The sequence below is a fragment of the Delphinapterus leucas genome, chromosome 12, assembly GCF_059928025.1.
Source record: "Delphinapterus leucas isolate spDelLeu-1000000601 "Yukka" chromosome 12, BTC_Dleu_Yukka2, whole genome shotgun sequence".
NCBI classification, from domain to species: Eukaryota; Metazoa; Chordata; class Mammalia; order Artiodactyla; family Monodontidae; genus Delphinapterus; species Delphinapterus leucas.
In genome coordinates this window covers 18,373,925-18,394,240 of record NC_143140.1, presented here as the reverse complement: position 1 = coordinate 18,394,240, position 20,316 = coordinate 18,373,925, and the positions used below count along the sequence as shown (strand labels likewise).

General features: G+C 39.5%; 1 protein-coding gene across 2 annotated transcripts in view; it reads left to right on the top strand.

Annotated features, from left to right (window-relative positions):
* Positions 1-422: 422 nt before the first annotated feature.
* FILIP1 (filamin A interacting protein 1) overlaps positions 423-20,316 on the top strand; it is a 195,143-nt gene continuing 175,249 nt past the window's right edge. For both annotated transcript variants that reach the window (XM_089921748.1, XM_022590352.2), the window contains exon 1: positions 423-2,124. The gene's annotated coding sequence lies outside the window, so the exon portion shown is untranslated. The remainder of the gene's footprint in view (positions 2,125-20,316) is intronic.

The window sequence follows — 20,316 nt, the reverse complement described above, 5'->3', positions numbered from 1 at the left end:
CAGGTCCTCTTTAGGGAAGGGGGCGCTATCGCATGTGGGGTATGAGTGGGGTGTGGGCATTTTTCAAACAATTATCTCCCCACACCACCCCCTTTGTAATGTTTTTTAAAAAATTCTCCTAGTCCCTCTCTGAACCATGTCACAGCCCAGTCACACACGTCCACTGCCTATTAGAACCCACTTTCTAGGGACTGTGAATAGATGGTCTCTAAAAGATCCAGTAGCGTTCCAGAAGAGGCAGTTTCTTTTAAGAATGCTTTCATCTCTGTTTTCTTTTTTTGGAGTATAGTTGATAAGAATGCTTTCATCTTAATAGAAGTCTTTTTAAAAAAATGAGCGTTGGCCCAGACCCAGAAGGACTGAGAAGAATCTGAACAAATGCAATTTTATATATGAACAGTAGTAAAGAAATTAGAGGGGGAGGATGAATGCTGTTAGTGTGGTGGGTGGGTTGAGGGGAGCTGAGACGTTTTCTCATTGGTTGAGGTGTGGGCTCATCTAACCTTGGATGTAAGTGTCATTTCTTTAAAAAGAAGGACACACACACCCCTTGTGAAAAGTGGCAGCCTTTCCCAGACAGACATCAGGGTTCTTTAGCAGATTAAGCCTCTTTTCGCAAGTATGCAACACTTAAAATATGCAATCTATGCCTTTACATGTCTCCTTGGTCCAACTTCAGTTTGCATGTCAAAAAAAGGGTATCATTAAAAACGGTAACATTAAACTGACAAATGGATCTCAGGAAAGGAGTCAACATTTTTAGTGGTAGTGGCAGGATTTTTGTCAGGGCAATATTCTAGTGTGTTAGCCAGTAATGGTGTGTGTTTTTGTGTGTGTGAGCACGTGTGTGCATCCCTTCCTACTTTGTGGCTAAAAGACACTCTCTCAGGTCCTCTTACTGTTAATTTCACATATGTAATTAGTAAGGGAGTCCCAAGAATAGATTTAAGCACACGTTTTTCATGATTCTTAATCTTGGGAGATTCATACTATTTTCCGACATAGAATAAAGCAAATAAAAATATCTTGAGACATTCTTTATGTTGGAGTTCAGGGTAGAAGTGATCGCTCTCTGGTTTTGGAGACTGGAGGGTTAATGATGAGACAAGGCTGTTGACAACCAGAGGTGTCTGAAGTCCTGGTTTTCCTGGAGTGTTCTCTGTTTCTTGCTTTGAATGAATGACCTGAGTGAGAACGCTAAGATTTTCCTTTCAAAAACATAATGTTATAGACGTTCCTTTATGATAAACTTACTTTAATAACAGTCAGGTATATAAGCTGGTTAAGTCTGATATGCCAGGTATGAATGTAATCTAGCTACGAATGCAACACATCAATGTAAAAAGCTGCCTGGGAATGATCTTTTACTGTGAATTTTCCCAAGAGTTGTCATACAGTTTTAAAAGCCTTTTCTATTTAAGACCGTTTATCTGAGAAAGCCTAACTGAGCAGAATATTGCATTGATAAATTGCTCTGCTCAAGGCAACTGCCTTGAGGTTCCAAATCACAATCTGCATTTAAGGGCTTCCAACAATAGTTACCTCTGTGTAATGAGCAGCAGTCCTTAAAAGGGTCTGCCGTTTCCCCGCAGTCTTTTACAGCGTGAGCAGAGCTGTATCCACTGATAACCCAGCTGCCGAGGAGCTGAGCAGAGCCGGCTCCAAACTTCTCAGCTGTTGACAGGCTTGACTTGCTGAGAACACTGGTTAAATATAGCACACGCGAGCTCAGCTTCTCAACAAAGTCACTGCTCTGACAGTGCTGTGAAGGGAGCAGAAGACGAGAAACCTAATCTCAGAACCCAACACCTAGCAACAGTTGAAAAAACTTTTAAACAAAAGTCTGGGTGGGAGATATACAACAGCCTCCAATTTCTGCTGATCGGGATTTCAGGGAGAAGAAGCTGCTTTCCCCTTCTCTCTACCCAGTTTCCTGCATGACTTCAGCTATTGGCTAGTCCCAGGAAAGAAAGTGGGAAAAGCTTTTTCCTCTGTATTCTTTTGGGCTGGATAGTTTTCCAGAACTCCAGTCTCTCTTGGGCTGTGGGGCAAGCCACTGGGTTCTTCCAAGGATAAGCTACCTCCATAAAGGACGTACCTTTGGTTAGACGAGCTGCCAGTCAGGTAAGACCAAAATACACAGCTACCTACTGTCTTAAGAAATCTCTGTTTCCACAAGAAGAGAGCTCTCTCTGATTCTGTGTTGTCTGTTTCCTTTGATTCTCACTGTTCCACTATGTGATAACACATTTAGGAATTATGACGATCACTGTGAATTCTTTTTAAAGAATCAGAAAGTCATCTCTTTCTCAGAATTATCCGATTGTTTTCTAAACACAAAGATTGTAATGATGCTTTAATAGCGATCAAAATATGTCTGCCAAGTTATCATTTTCTGGCAGGTAACAGAAATACGACAAAGGACAACTTCACAGTCCTTTCACAATGAGGATGGCTAACCAATGGGAGGGGTATTTTCTCTAGAAGCAAACTAACTTTCATGTAATGAAACTAGCTGAGCAGCTTGTGTGGTAAATGAGAGGCAAGTCCCGCGTGGTGTTTGCGTTGCTGTGCTTTTGACTGGCTGGCTTCTCCTTTGCCGGATTCTCTGATTACACTGGTACACCTTGTGCTGGTTCTGACCTCGTTACATGACAGTCACCCCGAGTGCTTCTCACTAGGCACAAGATATGCCTGGTTTCAGATCACTGCTTTTGCAGTTGTTGAATAGTATTCAGGAGAATACTATTTTGTGTGTTTTTTTAAAAAAGACATTGAGTAATTGCTTGTATATAGATGAGACAGATTCTGATTTTTAAAACTCAAATTGAACGTATTAGAAAAAATTCTTTCTTAAGTTGCACGTATGTGTGTATGAATGTGTTCACCATAGTGTGAAGGAAATCCTCCTTTTGTCTGTTGTACTGTCTCCCCTTCCATGAGTTTCCATGCTGTTTTATCAGAATTGCTTAGCGTGATCAATATCACACTGAATCTGGCACAACTTACGGCTGCACATTGGTGACGTGGTTAGTATTGGTAACTCGTGTCTGTAGTTGGGTTGGATTTGTGTAAGAAGCTTGTTCCTCTAAGTGAACATGATAATTTGAAAAAATATTCTAAACTAAGGATAATTTCAAAGAAGATACAAATGCACATTTTAAAAGAAATTATTCGAGTCTATTTTGGCAACTTAAGTAATTTACCCCAAACCAGTTTTGAACAAATTGTTGACAAGAATGTATCAACTCTTTCAGTAAATGTTCCTATTTTAAGAAAAACTAATTAAAGCTTATATATCATATGCTCAGAAAAATGAAATAGTACATACATTTCAGTACATATTATATTTCATGATTCTGATTGCGTGATTAGTTTACAAAGTAAATGCAGCTAATCACGTATAATGACTGTGGCAGTGCAAAATGCACTCTGGTAAACTTGGTATCAGAGAATGAAACTTCTGGTGCTTTAGTGGAGATGAAGTATCTTTGTCTTTAAAGAGTTTCAAAAAGTCTGAACTAAATGCTTTACATTTTTCTTGTTTTTATCTTAGGAAGGGTCACATTGTTGGCTTACAAACGTCTGTGTAAAGCCAAAATCTGCCATTCGTAGATTTCGGAGGCATGTAATTTCTTTTGGAGTTAGTGGAACAGTGTGAGGATAACTGAGTACAGCATTTGGCCCTGGGTGAAAGCATGTTTCCTGATGGATTGATTTCTGAGTATCATTGTCTTCATGACTGTAAGTTTACCCTTGAGAATCAAAAATAGCTCAGGTTAGAGCACGTGCTTTCCTCCAGTTTATGAACAATCAGCGGTGCAGGTTGTGTTCTCTCGTTCACTCAAGCTCACGTCTGTGTTGTTTTGACCCTTGACCATAAGAGAGCCCATTGCCGTTTCTCCCACCACCCTAAGGTCTGTTCCCTTCATCCTTGGTCTGTATGATAACAGCGCTGCTCCTCTTCCACCCCTCGTTGCCATCCAGACCACCTTGCCCATGACCCTGGGGTTAATTTTCTTATGCTTGTCTCTCCTACTCCTCGCTTATCTTTTGCAACTAGTCACTGCCAAACACCTAGGCTGGGTATTTTGAGAACCTTCCATCATCTGGCATGTACTTAACTTTTCCAGTCTCAGCTCCCACTACTCAACAACAAGTGTCCCTCTGCTTCAGATAGTTCAGATTTTGGGCCCTTCTCCAAACACCTACATACTGCATATTTCAATGCTCCACCTCTGCCCCTTTCATTCCCTCCTGCCTGGAACACTTTTCCTCCTCTCTCCTGTAGAGACTTTGTCCGCTGTTTAAAACCCAGATCAGTGGCTTCCACTTTCACAATGATTTCCCAGACCATACCATTTAGAAGTGATTCCTTCTTAGTTTGGGCTGTTTGGTGCTCTGTTAGAATTAGGGTCCTTTGGAGCAGGGTTTACTTCTTTAAATTCAGAACAGTTTTATGAAGGTGACCAGGTACAAAGCATTGTCCTAAGCATCCCTTGGCTCTGGAGCAGTTCGGCCCCATCTACCCTGTGGATGTTCTATGAACATTTTTGGCTCTGGATTTCTAATGGTGAGCATGTGAGAAAGTATAGGTAAGTATAAAATCAAGACAAGCAACTGTAAGTGTGGTTAATAGCTTTTTATCTCAAAAATTTCTCAAGGAAGGTCTTCATAGTTTTACCGAGTACAGAAAAATTACAAGTAATTGTGACTACGCTCGTGTACTTGATTGTGGAGATGATGTACCTCGTGGGAATGAAATAGGAAGGTGGATATATAAAGACTATATATATATTTATACATGCATCTCCTGTGTATACACCTAGAGCTCTAAATACTATAACTCGTATACTTTTATCATCTTCTGGTACCAGATTCTATTTATAGTTACCTTTGGTACTATACCTTTAAATCATGGTTCCTTCCATTTGTGGGTCATCATGGATTAAAATCTGGCCTTGAACATTAAAATATTTAAATATCATGATTATCCCTTTTTATTTTTCCGTAAATATTTTTAAAAGAGCCATTTCTCAGTTTTATTTTAAATCACTCCTCAAACCTGTAGCCTTACTGTGTGAGATAAAGCATGAATCATGATTCTGAACTAATTTTTTTCCGTGTTCATCAAAAGAAAAGAATTCTCTTTACATTTTAAGACGGCCAAGGAGGTTAAAATTACTCTTTTAAATGGGTGTTCACCAAGAATCACTATGGGATTTTCTCAAAGAAACTTATGAAATATTTAATATATTCATTTAGCAATGATTTCCCAGTGGTTATAATTTTTACTTATTCTTTAGAAGTGACACTTTGTGGTAAAATACTCATTCTCAACTAATGCTAATTGTCTGTTTTGGAAGATGAGCATTTCTTCACAAAACAGTTGCCCTAAGAAATAAGATTTTACAGAGCTTGTTTAATTGACATCTTCACTAATTTGTCCCCTCTCTAACATGTGGGTTTTAAAACAGCAGCATCATGGGAAGTGAAGGGCTGAGCTTAGGCTGAGATCTATTTCAGCAGACAGGTTTAAGAGAAAAAAGGCTGGTAACAGCTTATTAGAAAAATAATATCTGAAAGCCCGCAACATACATTTGTTTATACATTAATTATTTTAAAGATATGTAGCAGTAGAATGAAAGATAAGCTAATAAAATGTGTTTTGCGTCCTTATATCTGAGCTGGATGTGTCATTCAGATGGAGGAGGCAGGAAAGGCTAATTGCATAGGCAAGTCAGACGGCCTGAATTCAGGTTTCAGCTCACTATGACCCTGGGGAAGTTACTCTCTGTGCCTCAGCTTCCTCATCTCTAAAATGAGGGTAATAATACTAGCTTCCTCAGAGAGTTGTTCTGAAGATTAAACGAGTTGATAAAACTTACAGTTGCCCAATAGACTTTTCAATAATTTTATGCTATTCTTGCTTTATTAGTACACCTTAAATATAGTTATCTGTTTAGTTTAATCTTTGTTGCACACAAAAATCTTAGATACAGACGGTTTGTAAAATCAGGTTCTTAGATCATAGGAAAGACAGAAGAATGTATTGTTTAAATGTGGAATCCTGTCAGGGACATACTTTGCTGCTGTGTACTCCAAGCAGACATAGTTTGAGCTCCAGCCAATAATTTAGTATGGAATTTATGTTTCAATCCCTCCGTTATCACTCAGCAGTGTGCTGTCTTATAGAATTATTACTAAAAAGGCCAAGAAATCACCCACAGCATAGACCGTTCCATGGTTTCTATATTTGCACTTGGAGATAAAGTGTGTTTATACGTAGTGCTTGGGTATCTCTTTTATAGCCGACTACGCTGGGAGACTTCCTCTTCCAAGGAGGGATATATTATTAAATTTATCATTCTTTATTTCTTCCCTTAGATGTTTTGTTTTGTTTTACTAGCCTAGTAACAGATAAAAATGAAAAGACCAAAAAAGGTCATCTCACACGAGCTTCAGCCTCACCAAATACAAGTGAATTCTTGCTACTCATTGCCCTTAATCCTAGTCATTCCTCTTAAACATGGCAAGAAAGTATATTCCAAGGCAAAAAAAGAGTGTTACCTCATAAAGATGTATGAGTATATTATGGGGTGCTCACTATTCTGTATATTTAACTTAACAAAAATATATGACGCACTCAAAAGTGGAGAAGTTTCTTAGTAACTTCTACTAGCTTATGCAGGGTACTCACAGTTTAGACCTGTCCATTTTGCTTTATTTTTCACAATTGAAAGGATAAGTTTCTAAAAGATAAGGCAAACTGAATTTCGGAATGATCATTCTCTAATGAAGACCTTGTTTTAGAAAGAAAGAAAGAAGAAAGGAAGGAAAGAAAAGAATTTTCCTGGCTTTATAGAATACATTATAAAGGTTCTAGGGCAAAAATATGGGAACCTCAGGAAAACATATTGGCTTATGTTCTTCTTTTTTCCTTAAATGGTCAGTCCTACTCTTTAGCTAATCAGAGAAGAGAAAAGGCTGCAGGCAGAATACGACTTTCCCCATGGCAGTAGCTGAGGCGGTGTAATTTCAAAGGATAGGCAGCAAGTTGTGTAAGAACTTAGAATAAGGAAAGTCCAGCATGAATTGGGCAGCTCCAGTTGGCTGTTGACCAGCTGATTGCAGAACTTGAGAAACTCCCAGGAAAGAGATGGAGAAACACGATATTAACCAGCGCTCCAGTCCCTGAGAGCTTTGTTTAAGCCACAGCAGCACTGAAAAGTCAAAAGAACGTTGGTGTTGCGTTTCCTTTTTGGGAAATGGTGTCAATGTGCATAATATTGTGTGATTTATGTTTTCTGAGGTCTAGTGAAAGACAGACTTTAAAAAGAATTTTTAAAGCTAATGCAGAACTTATCTCAAGTGGTCTGACTTTCATTGAACCCTTAAGGTTCAGGGATTTTTCTGTTTTTGCTTTTTTGCTTAAATGCTGTCACCTACCTCCTTCACCAAAACATAGATGAAAACAATTGTTGCTTTACTGGCCAAGGACTTTATATGTCTACACTTGAAAATAGTCTTTTTTTTTTTTTTTTTTTTTGCTTTTTCAATAATTGTAATTGCAATCTTTCAATCTTTCCAAGTTACTTTGAAGAAGTGAATTATCTGCTGCTTATCTTTGTAAGGAAAAGGTGAAAGAAAGCCATGAAATGGGCATATCAGAGTTGGCCAAATGCATTCTTTAAAAAATGATTTGCTACAGATTTAAAGCCAAAAGGCAATTTGATTGAAAACAGTAGACTGCTGACATCACCAAGACAATCAAATTACTGCCAACTTGCCTTGTTTATATAAAAGATCTTTGCAAAAATAAGGTCCCCCCCGACACACACATGAGTCATAGGCGATACAGTAATAGGGATAAATGGACTTTATTTTTCTTTATATGTCTTTAATATACTTATGTCTTAAGTAACTCCTTTTAGGGCCTGCTTCTTTGACTGAGATACCACAGGAAAGGAAGAGGCATTGCTGAGTTCATAATGCTATTTCAGTGTGGCAGCCTAAGTACATGAGGAAATGACACCCCGGGCCTGTATTTGGAGCCTTGCAGTTACTGTGACGACAACACACACTAATGGAAAACAAAGATGGTCTGCTTGCCAGCACGAGCCAGGAAGAGTTTTGCCAGCTCAGATTTTTCCTAATTATTCTATAAGTCTTGAAATGTGACACTTGAGATATTCAAGGCTCTTTGTGTTTCATTAACTGTTTAGTGAGTGACGCATGCTTCACGGGCAGCCTGGAATTTGGACGAGGGAGGGGCCGTTACACATAAGCTTAACTTTCACATGCTGTCTTGATAGATCTCATCCTCTGGTTTGGACACCGCCAGACCAACTGCTTTGGTCACAGCCTGTTGTTTGGTCCTTAAGGAAGGCAGCTGCTTTGGTAGAATTCACTCCTCGGGGACCCCTCAACTTTGGTGACAAATCCCCACCTTCCATCTTCTGTTCATTCCATAGATCGTTGCCCAGCATGCCAGGTGTTCCTACTAATGACTGGGACATCTGAATCCCAATTCTTATATAGTGATATAATAGATAATATAATGATAATAACAGCTACATATAATATAGATTATCTACTTAATGTATGTATTATAGAGCTATGCATAATTATTTAGAATATATACATGATGCCAGTAATATCATATACTGGAGATTTTTCTGTGCCAGGCACTTTGAATGATTTTATTTACTTCTCATAACAACCCGATGAGGCACTATTTTTATCTCTTGTTTTATGGATTAGAAAAATGAGGTTTATAGATGATAAGTAACTTGCTCAGTGGTAGATTTGAGATTCTAACCCAGGAAATTTGATCTTATTTAGCCCATATTTTCACCACTTTCTTGTAATGCAGGCAGTTGTTCAAGGAGGACCTCTACCTAGATGACTGTGAGACGTTTTGGTGAAAGGTGTCGAATGTGACCCTGCAGTCTGAAAAGATTCACTAAGAGCAAAGAACAAAGAGATCTGGGGTCAAAAGGCCAATGGGGCTCTTCTCCAGGGTCCTGAAGTAGAGCCAGAAGCTGTAATGGCCTGCGGAGCTGGGCGACCCAGGAAGAGCTAGGCCTGGGGCCCTGGAACACAGAAGCTCTTCTTCCACAGTGGTGGATGGCACAGCGTGGTTCTCGGCTTCTACGCTGCTGAGATGATTCTCTGGAGAAGGAACACGTGGAGCGTTTGGATTTATGATCTGTTATGGGCGCTCTTGTAGCCAGATCCCTTGATGCCACTGGGGGTTTTGGTCTGTTGTTGCTCCTGTTGACAAGTTAGAACTCCCCCTCCTATTGTAAAGAAATGCTCTGCAGATCTCTGCCTTGGTCATGGGCATTCCGTTTGTTAAGTGGTTCAAGAGAGAGTCCTGCAACATACTTATTCCAGCTGTTGGTAGCAATAAAGCTGGAAGAAGCCTTCGGTGGTGTGTGTAAGGTTGTTGGGGGAGGTACCGAGGAAGGGGACAGAAAGTCTCATTCTGTATAAGAGCCTTATTGACTCCCAATGACTTTGTTTAGGGAGTGAGTTGTCAGCCTAACAGCATGTTGTTCCTTCTGAAAAACAGAGCTGGCTGTAGTTTAAGGAAAATTACCTGATACTTTTCAGCCAGTGGTTTGCTTCAGTGGAGCAATGGTGTGAGATATTTTATTATTCTATTTAGTTCTTTTATCTTTATTCAAATCCGAGTCATCTCCAATGAGGCCAAAAATCTGACTCTCTGGATATAATTGGAATTTTTGAGTTTCTATTTACTTGCATGACACTTAACTTTTGTACTATCTGAAGTAAAAGGAGAGCAGTTCTAATACAATTTTGATGGAGCAGATAACGCTTTGCTTTTTCTTACGCCAGTGGCCATAAATACTCTACTTTTCCTGTGTATCAAATATCCCAGGTGGTAGGATTTAATATCCCAAGAAGGTGAATGTTTCACGTGAAATAAACACATAACAGAAAGAATCTCTACCTTCTGAGAAATTCTATTCTATGAATTACAAACGGCATCTTGTCACAACTATGTAGCACACCCCAGCCCCGCTCCTACATGCTGACTACTGGTCAGCACACAGGACTTGTAGGCTACTTTCCTGACAGGCTAAACACCTTCCTGAAGCAAATACACTCTTTGCTCTGTGGCATAGACCTATTTAATCCAAAATAAAGGTCGTGATGTATTATGTTTCATTAAGGCACTCTTTTTCATTCACATGATCTCTCCTGACTTCCTTACGACAAACAAAGAATTTCCCTTTTGTCCTCCCTGTCTTTATGTAAAAAGGTGTAACAGTGTCAAAGGAGGGAAAGAATTAGTGTTATATCCTTTGGAGACAAAGGGCTTCACTGGTTGGCTTCTGGAAGTATTTTTTTTCTCATTCAATTATTCTAAATTCCTCTTGGCACCCAAACCGCATGATAATTCAGACATTCTGTGAGACCTCCTAGTTCTCTTGGCATTGCCACAGCTGGTCTGACTTCCAGCAGGAATGGGGGCTCTGAGTCTCACACTGTCCATGATCATACAGCTTTGGTCCTGGAGCCACCCATACCAAAGAGAGTGGAAACCTCTAGACTCTGAGCTCACTCGGGACCATCAGGTCATCTAGTCTGCGGTTCTCAACACTCCCTGTGTGTCAGAGTCACCTGGGATGCTTTGAAAATGCAGATGTCCAGGCGATGCCCCAGAGGTTCTGATTCAAGCTGGCCTGAGTGCGTGCCCAAGTGTTGATCTATTTTGGAAGCTTTTATGTGATTTTAATGTGCATCCAGGGTTGAGAACCAGTTATCTAATCCAATCTCTTCATTTTAAAGAAGGTACCAGGATGAAGGAAGAGAGGTCGCTTGGTAGAAGTTACAGTGTCCTCTGAGGCTGAGTCTATTACCTTTTCTATCACATGATCATAATAAACAACAAAGTAGCCAATATTTAATGACTGCTTTCTATGTGTTAGGCACTAGCAAGGCAGAAGTGAGGCAGATACTCGTACACTCTACATGTACAGATAAGGAGGCTGAGGGAGCTGCCCAAGGCCCTCCAACAAGCAGGTGGCAGATCTGCGATTTGGGTGCAGGCAATTGGACTCCTCAGCTTGTGCTCTTAATCTCTTAATCACTTTGCTGTTCTGGAGCCAACTCTGAGAATGTAAGGTGTTGAGTGGCAGCTGCTTCCCTATTTCAGCATCAGGGGTCTTGTGGCAACTGGCCTTGGTGCTCTGAGATCCCACTAGCTGGTTTGCTGCTTGACTGGAGATGGGGTCCTTGCATTCTCTATTTTCCCAATAAGTGTGCCAACTGGAGACAATCCATTCTCTTAGAGACTGTTCCAAAGCGTTCCATTTTCCCCAGTGACTTTGTTTCTTTTATCCAGTCTTTCTTTTGTGGACCGTTATAAAATTTCCTGTCTTACTTTTGGGCACATATCTTTTTACCTTTATGTGGAAATTCTAACCACAAACTCTACTCTCTCGTTCAGACCTTGACTTTTCCCCTAACCCTGTGAGTTTGGCTGTGTTCACCATTTTCCCTGGGATTTCCCCATCTCTGGACTTTCTTACTACCCCCTAACTTCTCATGACCTCAGCAACAACAGGAAGGGATTAATCACTTCACTTCTTCTATAGCAGCAGGTGCATTAGAAACAAGCTGGTCTGTCCCATGGAAGTGACTGGCTGGAGGGTCAGCGTACTCCAAAGATCTCTTAAAGTATACATTTTTAGGTTGCATTATGGAATTAATTTTCTGATTGATTCTGTAAGTTTACATTTCTATAGAGAAGGCTTTTTTACACCTTGGGAAAAATCTATATACATTGTCTGGTTAAATGAACTTTACCAAGATGAAAATCACTAATGGCAAATACTATAGCACAGATTTCTGTAAGCAATAGCAACTCAACAAAAAGTGAAAGATTATAATAAATATTCTATGATAAATATTTACATGTAAATTTAAATAATGAACGTGATATATAGATTCAGGTATGACTTGGGACTTTTTTTAGAGCCATGTTTCATAAAACAAGTGCTCAATAAGTTGAATCTGTTAAGTGTCATGGAATTGAGGAAGGAAACATTACTGAGCAGCTTTGATCAGTAATTGGACTGAACATAATTTTTTTTATATAAACATGGGAATAACAATCACTGACCATGGGTGATTATTTCTCTGCTTCTCAGTATTCTCTAAACCTTTAATGACCACATATTGTTTTTATTACAAGTTAAAAATCAACAGACATCTTAAATGTTCATTAGAGTATCAGAGAGTAATGAATGCTTAACTGAGTGGAAGCTAGACTCTGTAGCTGTGATTAGCATGATATATGTATATTCCCAACAACAGACTAGAACTCTTACTTTAAATGCATAACTATTTTTTAAAAATTAATTAATTTATTTATTTTTGCTGTGTTGCGTCTTCGTTTCTGTGCGAGGGCTTTCTCTAGTTGTGGCAAGCGGCGGCCATTCTTCATCGCGGTGCGCGGGCCTCTCACTATCGCGGCCTCTCTTGTTGCGGATCACAGGCTCCAGACGCGCAGGCTCGGTAGTTGTGGCTCACGGGCCTAGTTGCTCTGCGGCACGTGGGATCTTCCCAGACCAGGGCTCGAACCTGTGTCCCCTGCATTGGCAGGCAGATTCTCAACCACTGCGCCGCCAGGGAAGCCCCAAATGCATAACTATTGACACAAGTCTAATTGCTCCTCATCTCTTCACTCATGTGCTGCAAAACTCATAAAAAAAAAAAACGACGACAAACAAACACAAAACAAAACACAACCAAGCTCTTATTTGGTTTACTAGCTGGAAATGCTCTTATCCTTGGAAATCTATTTTGGAGTTAGTTGCTCTCCTCCCCTACAAGTGGTAAAGCAACAGCTGCCATTTAATTAATGTTCTGCTGACAGCTCCAGCTGATGAATACCGTTGAAGTTCCCTATCAGCATCAATCCTACCCACATTACCCCAGGAGGAAATATTGATTATAGTTGCTTGATTTTGCCTTATTTCACCGTAGCTTTCTTTCCTGCACTACTTCCTTCAAATTCCAATGAGGCTGTTATTTACATCACCATTCACATCTTCCAGGGAATAAGGTCCCGGTGGAACACATGTGTTCCTGGTGATGTATTGCAATGGAATCTCACCAAAATGAACACGTGAAACACTGAGCTCAAATAGAGGAGAGGACTGGGGGAAAACCAGATGAAAGTGACTTGTGGTTTCTCAGAAAGTAAAGAATTTTGTCCTTTTGAGAGAGAGATTAGAGAAAAGAAAAAGAACTCTTGTTTTTCCACGTAGCATAAATGTATGGTTAAAACCCTGCAATCTGATCTATATCTGGATTATTATTTCAAGTTCTGTTCCCAGAACTTTCATAGGAGTTGAACTTCAACAGTACTATCATTACTATTGTGTGACAATGAAAAAGATTTGAGCTGTGTGAACACAACCGTTTCCAGAGTGAGATCCGTTCAATCCACTCATCCTGAAGAACGTATTTTAGGCTCCGTCAGGCAAGGCCCATGCACGTAGCTAACTGGCAACAGGTAGAACACAGGATCCAAATGGTGTGGCCTTAGATGACAAAGAGTGGTTCAAGCTAGTATCTGGCCTCTGAGGATCTAACATGAGGTTATGGGGTGTCCTGGAAGGCAGGTGGGGCAGGGTTGTGTTCTGACCCAGGCAGGGTGTCAGCGTTTGGGCAAGCCTGTCAGCAGGACCAGCGGGGAGAGCCGGGAGGTGGGATTCAGGGGCAGAATAGTTCTGGAGGAGGAACAGTCCTAGAGACTCTGTAATGCAATGTCAAAACGACTGAGATGATACTAAATCCCAGAGTCCTGGGCTGGAGCTCTTTGTGTCCCTCCTGCTTCACATTTAGTTCGTCGTGTTCACCGACTCGCTAAATATTTATTGAGATTCATCTGTGTCAGGCACTGAGCTAGGGATTGGGTACAATAGTGAATATCATATTATCTCTAGTATCTAACTGGGTTACAGGTAAAAACAATGGCAATTTCAATGCCATGTGACTAGTGAGTGAATGGGATTGTGGGAGCACTCACCTGGTTTTGGGTGGTGAGTGACTGATTCAGGAGATCAGAGATGGGGCGATAAAGCAACTCTTGCTGTGGGGAAAGGGGACCCTAGAGGCTGAAAACAAGGTAGGGCCTGACAAACAAGGTCTAAGGGAAGGCAGAGGAAATTAATGTGACTGAAAGGCTCAATGACTGATTTGTTGCAACAAGTCCATATAGCTTTATGAATGGTGGGGAACTCGTAAGCTGCATTCTTTTCTTATATGATAATTTTAAAGTTTTTAAAACATATGATAATGTTTTAATCATATATGATAATTTTATATGATAATTTTAATGTTTTTAAGAATAATGTGATGAAGAGGATGCACTATATACATACATTTTCATCACACTTAAATCTGTCTTGGCCATTATGAGCCAACCAAATATGCATCTTGTGGGCTGGAAAATTCCTGACCCTCACCACCACCCACACTCTGAGCATTCTTTTAAAGCAGTGACCAGTCTTAATAGGAATTCTGTGGTGGTCCAGTGGTTAGGACTCTGCTCTCACTGCTGAGGGCGTGGGTTCAATTCCTGGTTGGAGAACTAAGATCCCGCAAGCTGTGTGGCCAAAAAAAAAAAAAACAAAAAAACCAGCAGTGATCAGTCTTTTAGATATATTTCTAAAAGGGAGTGATGGATATTGCCTATAAAATTCTTTGCTTTAAGACTTTTACAAGTTTGTGCATTTTGAAAAATACTTACATATATTCAACACTTCACTTCAAGTGACTAAGTGCTTCTGGAGCAAGAAACTTATGTGAATAGCCAGGAAATTTTTGAAGTACCAGTTGGGAGCATTGCCTCACCACATAATAAAATGAATTTTGAAACCACACTCATTAAAAACACTTTTGATAGTGGTGTCAGAATCAGTTCACATCAGATGAGGGGATCAAAGGAAAATAGTCAGAACTCCAGAAACCTACATATGAGAGTTTTGTGTTAGAAAGGAGAGACACTTCAAATCAGAAAAGAAAATATGGAGTTTTCAGTCAATGGGGTTGAAAAAACTGGAAAAAAATGAAATGAAATCTCTGTGTCACCACTTATACCAATACATACTAGATGCATCAGAAATTTAAGTGTAAAAATTGAAAGTGAAATACTTGAAAAATATGTACATATTGGTGGAGTGGGAAAGACCTTCCTACGCAAGGGAAAAAAGCAGTAAAACAAAAGACTAAAATATTTGACTCCATGAAAACAGAATGAAAACTTTTATACACGAAAAAAAACCCACCTCATGAACAAAGTTAAAATGCAAACAGCAATCTGGGCAAAAATATTTGTGACAAAATAAATTAAAAACAAATATCCTTAACACAAAGAGCTCTTTTAAATGAATAAAGCAAGAGACACAACAATAGAAAAATGGACAAATGGCATAAATAAACAATTTGTAGTAAATGTGTGAAAAACTATTTAACCTCACTGATAATTAAAAGTTCAAATTTAAAGAAGATAGTAGGGGCTTCCCCGGTGGCACAGTGGTTAAGAATCCATCTGTCAATGCAGGGGACACGGGTTCGAGCCCTGGTCCAGGAAGATCCCACATGCTGCGGGGCAGCTAAGCCCGTGAGCCACAACTACTGAGCCCATGCGCCCAGAGCCTGTGCTCTACAACAAGAGAAGCTACTGCAATGAGAAGCCCGCACACCGCAACAAAGAGTAGCCCCCACTCTCAGCAACTAGAGAAAATCTGCGTGCAGCAGTGAAGACCCGATGCAGCCAAAAATTAAATAAATTAATAAATAAATAAAATTTAAAAATAAATAAATAAAAAAGAAGATAGTATTAATTCAACCAACGCATTGACAAAGACACAACAGAATCCAATACCTGTATGGTGAGGGTGTGATGAAGTGGTCGCTATGGAATGCTGGTGGGAAAATCAGCTAGGATGAGCTTCCTGAAAGGCAATTTGACAATATGTGGTAGAAATCTTAATAATCAGAAGAAAATCAGGCCACTTCCATTTTGAAAAAAAGCATTGTTTTCCTTTCCTCCTATTGTTCTCAAGTATTGCCTATTGACTTCTAAACGTTTGGCACACCTAGAGGCTCTTATTAAAAAGAAAAGTCCACATACTTCTTCCTCAGTAGCTTGATAGGATTTCCTAGGAGGGACCTTGCTTGATTAGAATTGTGGAAACAAGGCTGCATAGTCCGTTCTGCCTAATCACTGAAGTGCCAGGAACATCTTGATGGCCGCGTATTTCCTGAGTAATGTTATTATCAGAACAGAAATTGATATCCAAAATGGACACATATACGACTGGATCACGAGGGTAGGGGAGCAGGGGCAGGTGGATAAAATGGGGCACTGGAGTCAGGAATCCTTGCTTCTGATCACTACTTCCTAAAACTGCTGAGGCTCATTAGGGTTATAGGGCTAAACTGATCCAGGCAAACGGTACCAAGGCTCAAATTTTGGGCGATCTGCTCAGTTCATGAATTATTCTGAAAAAATTGTTTTACCATAATATCTTTAGATACTGATAGATGCTAAGAGATGATTGACTCCAACCACTTTTTAGGAGGGATGAGGAAGCTGAGACCCAGAAAGTCTGTCTTTCTCGAAGTCGTATAGCTTATGAATTCAAATCTGTGAATTCATAGACAAGCCACAGCATCGTGCTGCATATCTTCCTGGAATCCAGAGCATTATCTGTCTTGGGTTATTTCCCAAGATACTTGTTGTTTAAAAGCTCATGGTTTCTCTGTCTCCTCCTGCCTCTGGCACTCCAGATGTTGGGCTTTTCGGGACACCAGCACCTCTCTCCTCATCAATTCTGTCTGTTATTCCAGGGGATGGAGGGAGGCCAGTTGGAGAGTGGTGTGTGGTGTGTGGTGTGCATGCGTCCTGCAAGGGGTCTTGTGAGGGTGGTGCCTGGTGCCTGTGATGCTCAGCTGCTTCTCACTTGTCTGAGAGCAGAAACATTTTGTGAACGGGTAGGGAGCAGTGATGTGAGTGAAACCTCACCCAGACCTTGTGTGCTAACATTCTTGTGCTTTGTTCTGGACAAGGCCTTTCTTGGAAGAAGCCACTCCTGAAAGATTACCCAGAGTGTAGGTAGGCAGTAAGCATTTCACACCATCTTTTGTTGTTGGGTCCTGCAAGGAATGTGCTGAGATGAGAGTGGTGCTTTGTCACTTCGGTGGTCCTTCCAAGTGTTCTTTTTCGTACACTGGGCACAAGTGAATGAGTTCCCTTTACTTCTCTCAAACCCACAGATAAAGTGAGCCTATGCGTTATATGTAATTCTGTTAATTAGAATGTAAGTGTGAATAATAGCACAAGTATGCTTAATTTCCAACTTCTATTTGGCGATTTGACTAACAATGCATTATTCAGCGAGTTCATCACCTTCTCCTTCTGTAGCCCTCCTTTCTTTAAACAGCCAAAATGAGTACATTCTCATGTCTTTGCTTCTTTATCATCCCTTGTATCCTCCCTTCCATACTCACACTGTGATGGTGGGGATTCTGTTTCCCCTTTCTCCCTCCCAACCTGAGTTCAGGCCCTGATATGTGTGAGTTTTGTCCCCTCCCTCACAGGAGGACCTTCTCTGTCAGGCTTCCTAATCAACTTTCCATGCTTTCCTGGGCTTATTCCTCATTCTTTCCTCTTTCCCTTCTTTTCAGAACCCTCTTTCTGTTATTTCTCCTGCTTCAGCCAGTCTTTGAACATCTTTCAACATGAATATACATGAAAGGTACATAAATCAAGACACTTTTATTAATGTTATGGAGAAAGTTGTTATTCATAAAGGATAATTTGCTGTCAGTAATTAACTTTCAACCTCAAGATTTATTTTCAATTCCCTGTCGTTCTCTGAGAAATACCCATCTTGGAGGAGGGAACTGCCATTTCTCCTAGATTGTTGTACAACAGAGCAGAGATTGAAGCATAAATTACCACTCTACATGGGAGGTCAGGCTAGATGCTTGGGAACAAGGAGATGGTCTGACTTGACTCTCTTCTCAGTTTTTAATATTTGTTTTTCTATTCTGGAATTTGGTGATTTAAGCGGGAATAGTGTCTACTCCATTAAGAGACTGGAAGAACATTGTGTAAGTACAGTGATTGTAAAGGGTGTTTAATATACCAGGAAAAGGTCAGAATTTGGTTATATAAAATCCTCAGCTAAATTCCAGAAATTTTTCATGAGTGCTTTATTTAAAAGGAGAGCTATAAAATGTGGATTTAAAATATGTATGTGGGATGGATTGGATACCATTTTCTCAAATATTCTTGGAAAGGTTCTATATAACGATGGTGTGTAATTAATTTCTTTTACCCAACTTAGGTTCCTCACTAACAGTGTTTGATTTATTTGTTTAATTTGGTTCATATCAAACTGAAGGTTACAAATAACCTCCTTTGCTGTGTATGGTCTGGACCCAACTATAGAAGCAATTGTCTATGTAATTTTCTACTTACAGCCCAATTAAACTGAAAGACAAATTAAGAATGATGACATCAGTAAGACCTGATCTATAAACTGTCATGTGAATGTGACAATCATTAATGCATTAATGTTCATTTTAATATAACTATTATAGCTATTGGCTATAGGAAGAAAATAAAGACAGAATAATAATAAAGTTTTTACTGAGTGCTCCCAACATACCAGAATCTATGCTACATGCTTAATGTGCATGGTATAAAAATAACTATTATTATTCCTGTTTTATAGATATGCTGTTTTTTAAATTCTTGCTTAAGACATGGTCTGACTTCTTGTCATCTAAAATTTGGGCTTATCTGAAACTCACGTTTTAGGAAACAGGGTGCAGGCTCATGAAATACTTTTTCCCTCATGGATTTCCTAATATTTGGTAGTGTTGATTTGTATACAGAATTCACTATGAAATAAAAAAAAATTTACCCATAAATATATTATCAGAGTCAAAAAAGTAAGCAATATTCAAAGCCATTTTAACTTGTTAAACCTCAGAAAAGATTTTTTATTATTTTAATACTATATTAATATATTAATAGTTAATTTTAATACGTTATTAACATATTTTGTGTGATATAATAATAAAATAATATATTATATTATTAATATGTGCACGGTAATCCTATGTAGGGAATGGTGGCGTGGTGGACAAGGCCCAGCCACCATAAATACAACAAGGACTGTAAGGTGATTCCAGGAGAGGAATTGAGTTAACTCTGAGCCACCCATTGTTTTATGTCAGAGTCTCCTCATTATTAGTTCAGGTTATAAAATAAAATTTTCTTTTTTTTTTTCATTTAATTTTATTTATTTTTTTACGCAGCAGGTTCTTATTAGTTATCCATTTTATCCATAATAGTGTATACATATCAATCCCAATCTCCCAATTTATCACATCACCACCCCCCACCCCCCAGCCACTTTCCCCCCTTGGTGTCCATACTTTTGTTCTCTACCTCTGTGTCTCTAATTCGGCCCTCAAACCAGTTCATCTGTACCATTTTTCTAGGTTCCACATATATGCGTTAATATACGATATTTGTTTTTCTCTTTCTGACTTACTTCACTCTGTATGACAGTCTCTAGGTCCATCCACGTCCACACAAATGACCCAATTTCGTTCCTTTTTATGGCTGAGTAATATTCCATTGTATATATGTACCACATCTTCTTTATCCATTCACCTGTCGATGGGCATTTAGGTTGCTTCCATGACCTGGCTACTGTAAATAGTGCTGCAATGAACATTGGGGTGCATGTGTCTTTTTGAATTATGGATTTCTCTGGGTACATGCCCAGTAGTGGGATTGCTGGGTCATATGGTAATTCTATTTTAAGTTTTTTAAGGAACATCCATACTGTTCTCCATAGTGGCTGTATCAATGTACATTCCCACCAACAGTGCAAGAGGGTTCCCTTTTCTCCACACCCTCTCCAGCATTTGTTGTTTGTAGATTTTCTGATGATGCCCATTCTAACTGGTGTGAGGTGTTACCTCATTGTAGTTTTGATTTGCATATCTCTAATAATTAATGATGTTGAGCAGCTTTTCATGTGCTTCTTGGCCATCTGTATGTCTTCTTTGGAGAAATGTCTATTTAGTTCTTCTGCCCATTTTTGGATTGGGTTGTTTGTTTCTTTTTAATATTGAGCTGCATGAGCTGTTTATATATTTTGGAGATTAATCCTGTGTCTATTGATTCGTTTGCAAATATTTTCTCCCATTCTGAGGGTTGTCTTTTTATCTTGTTTATAGTTT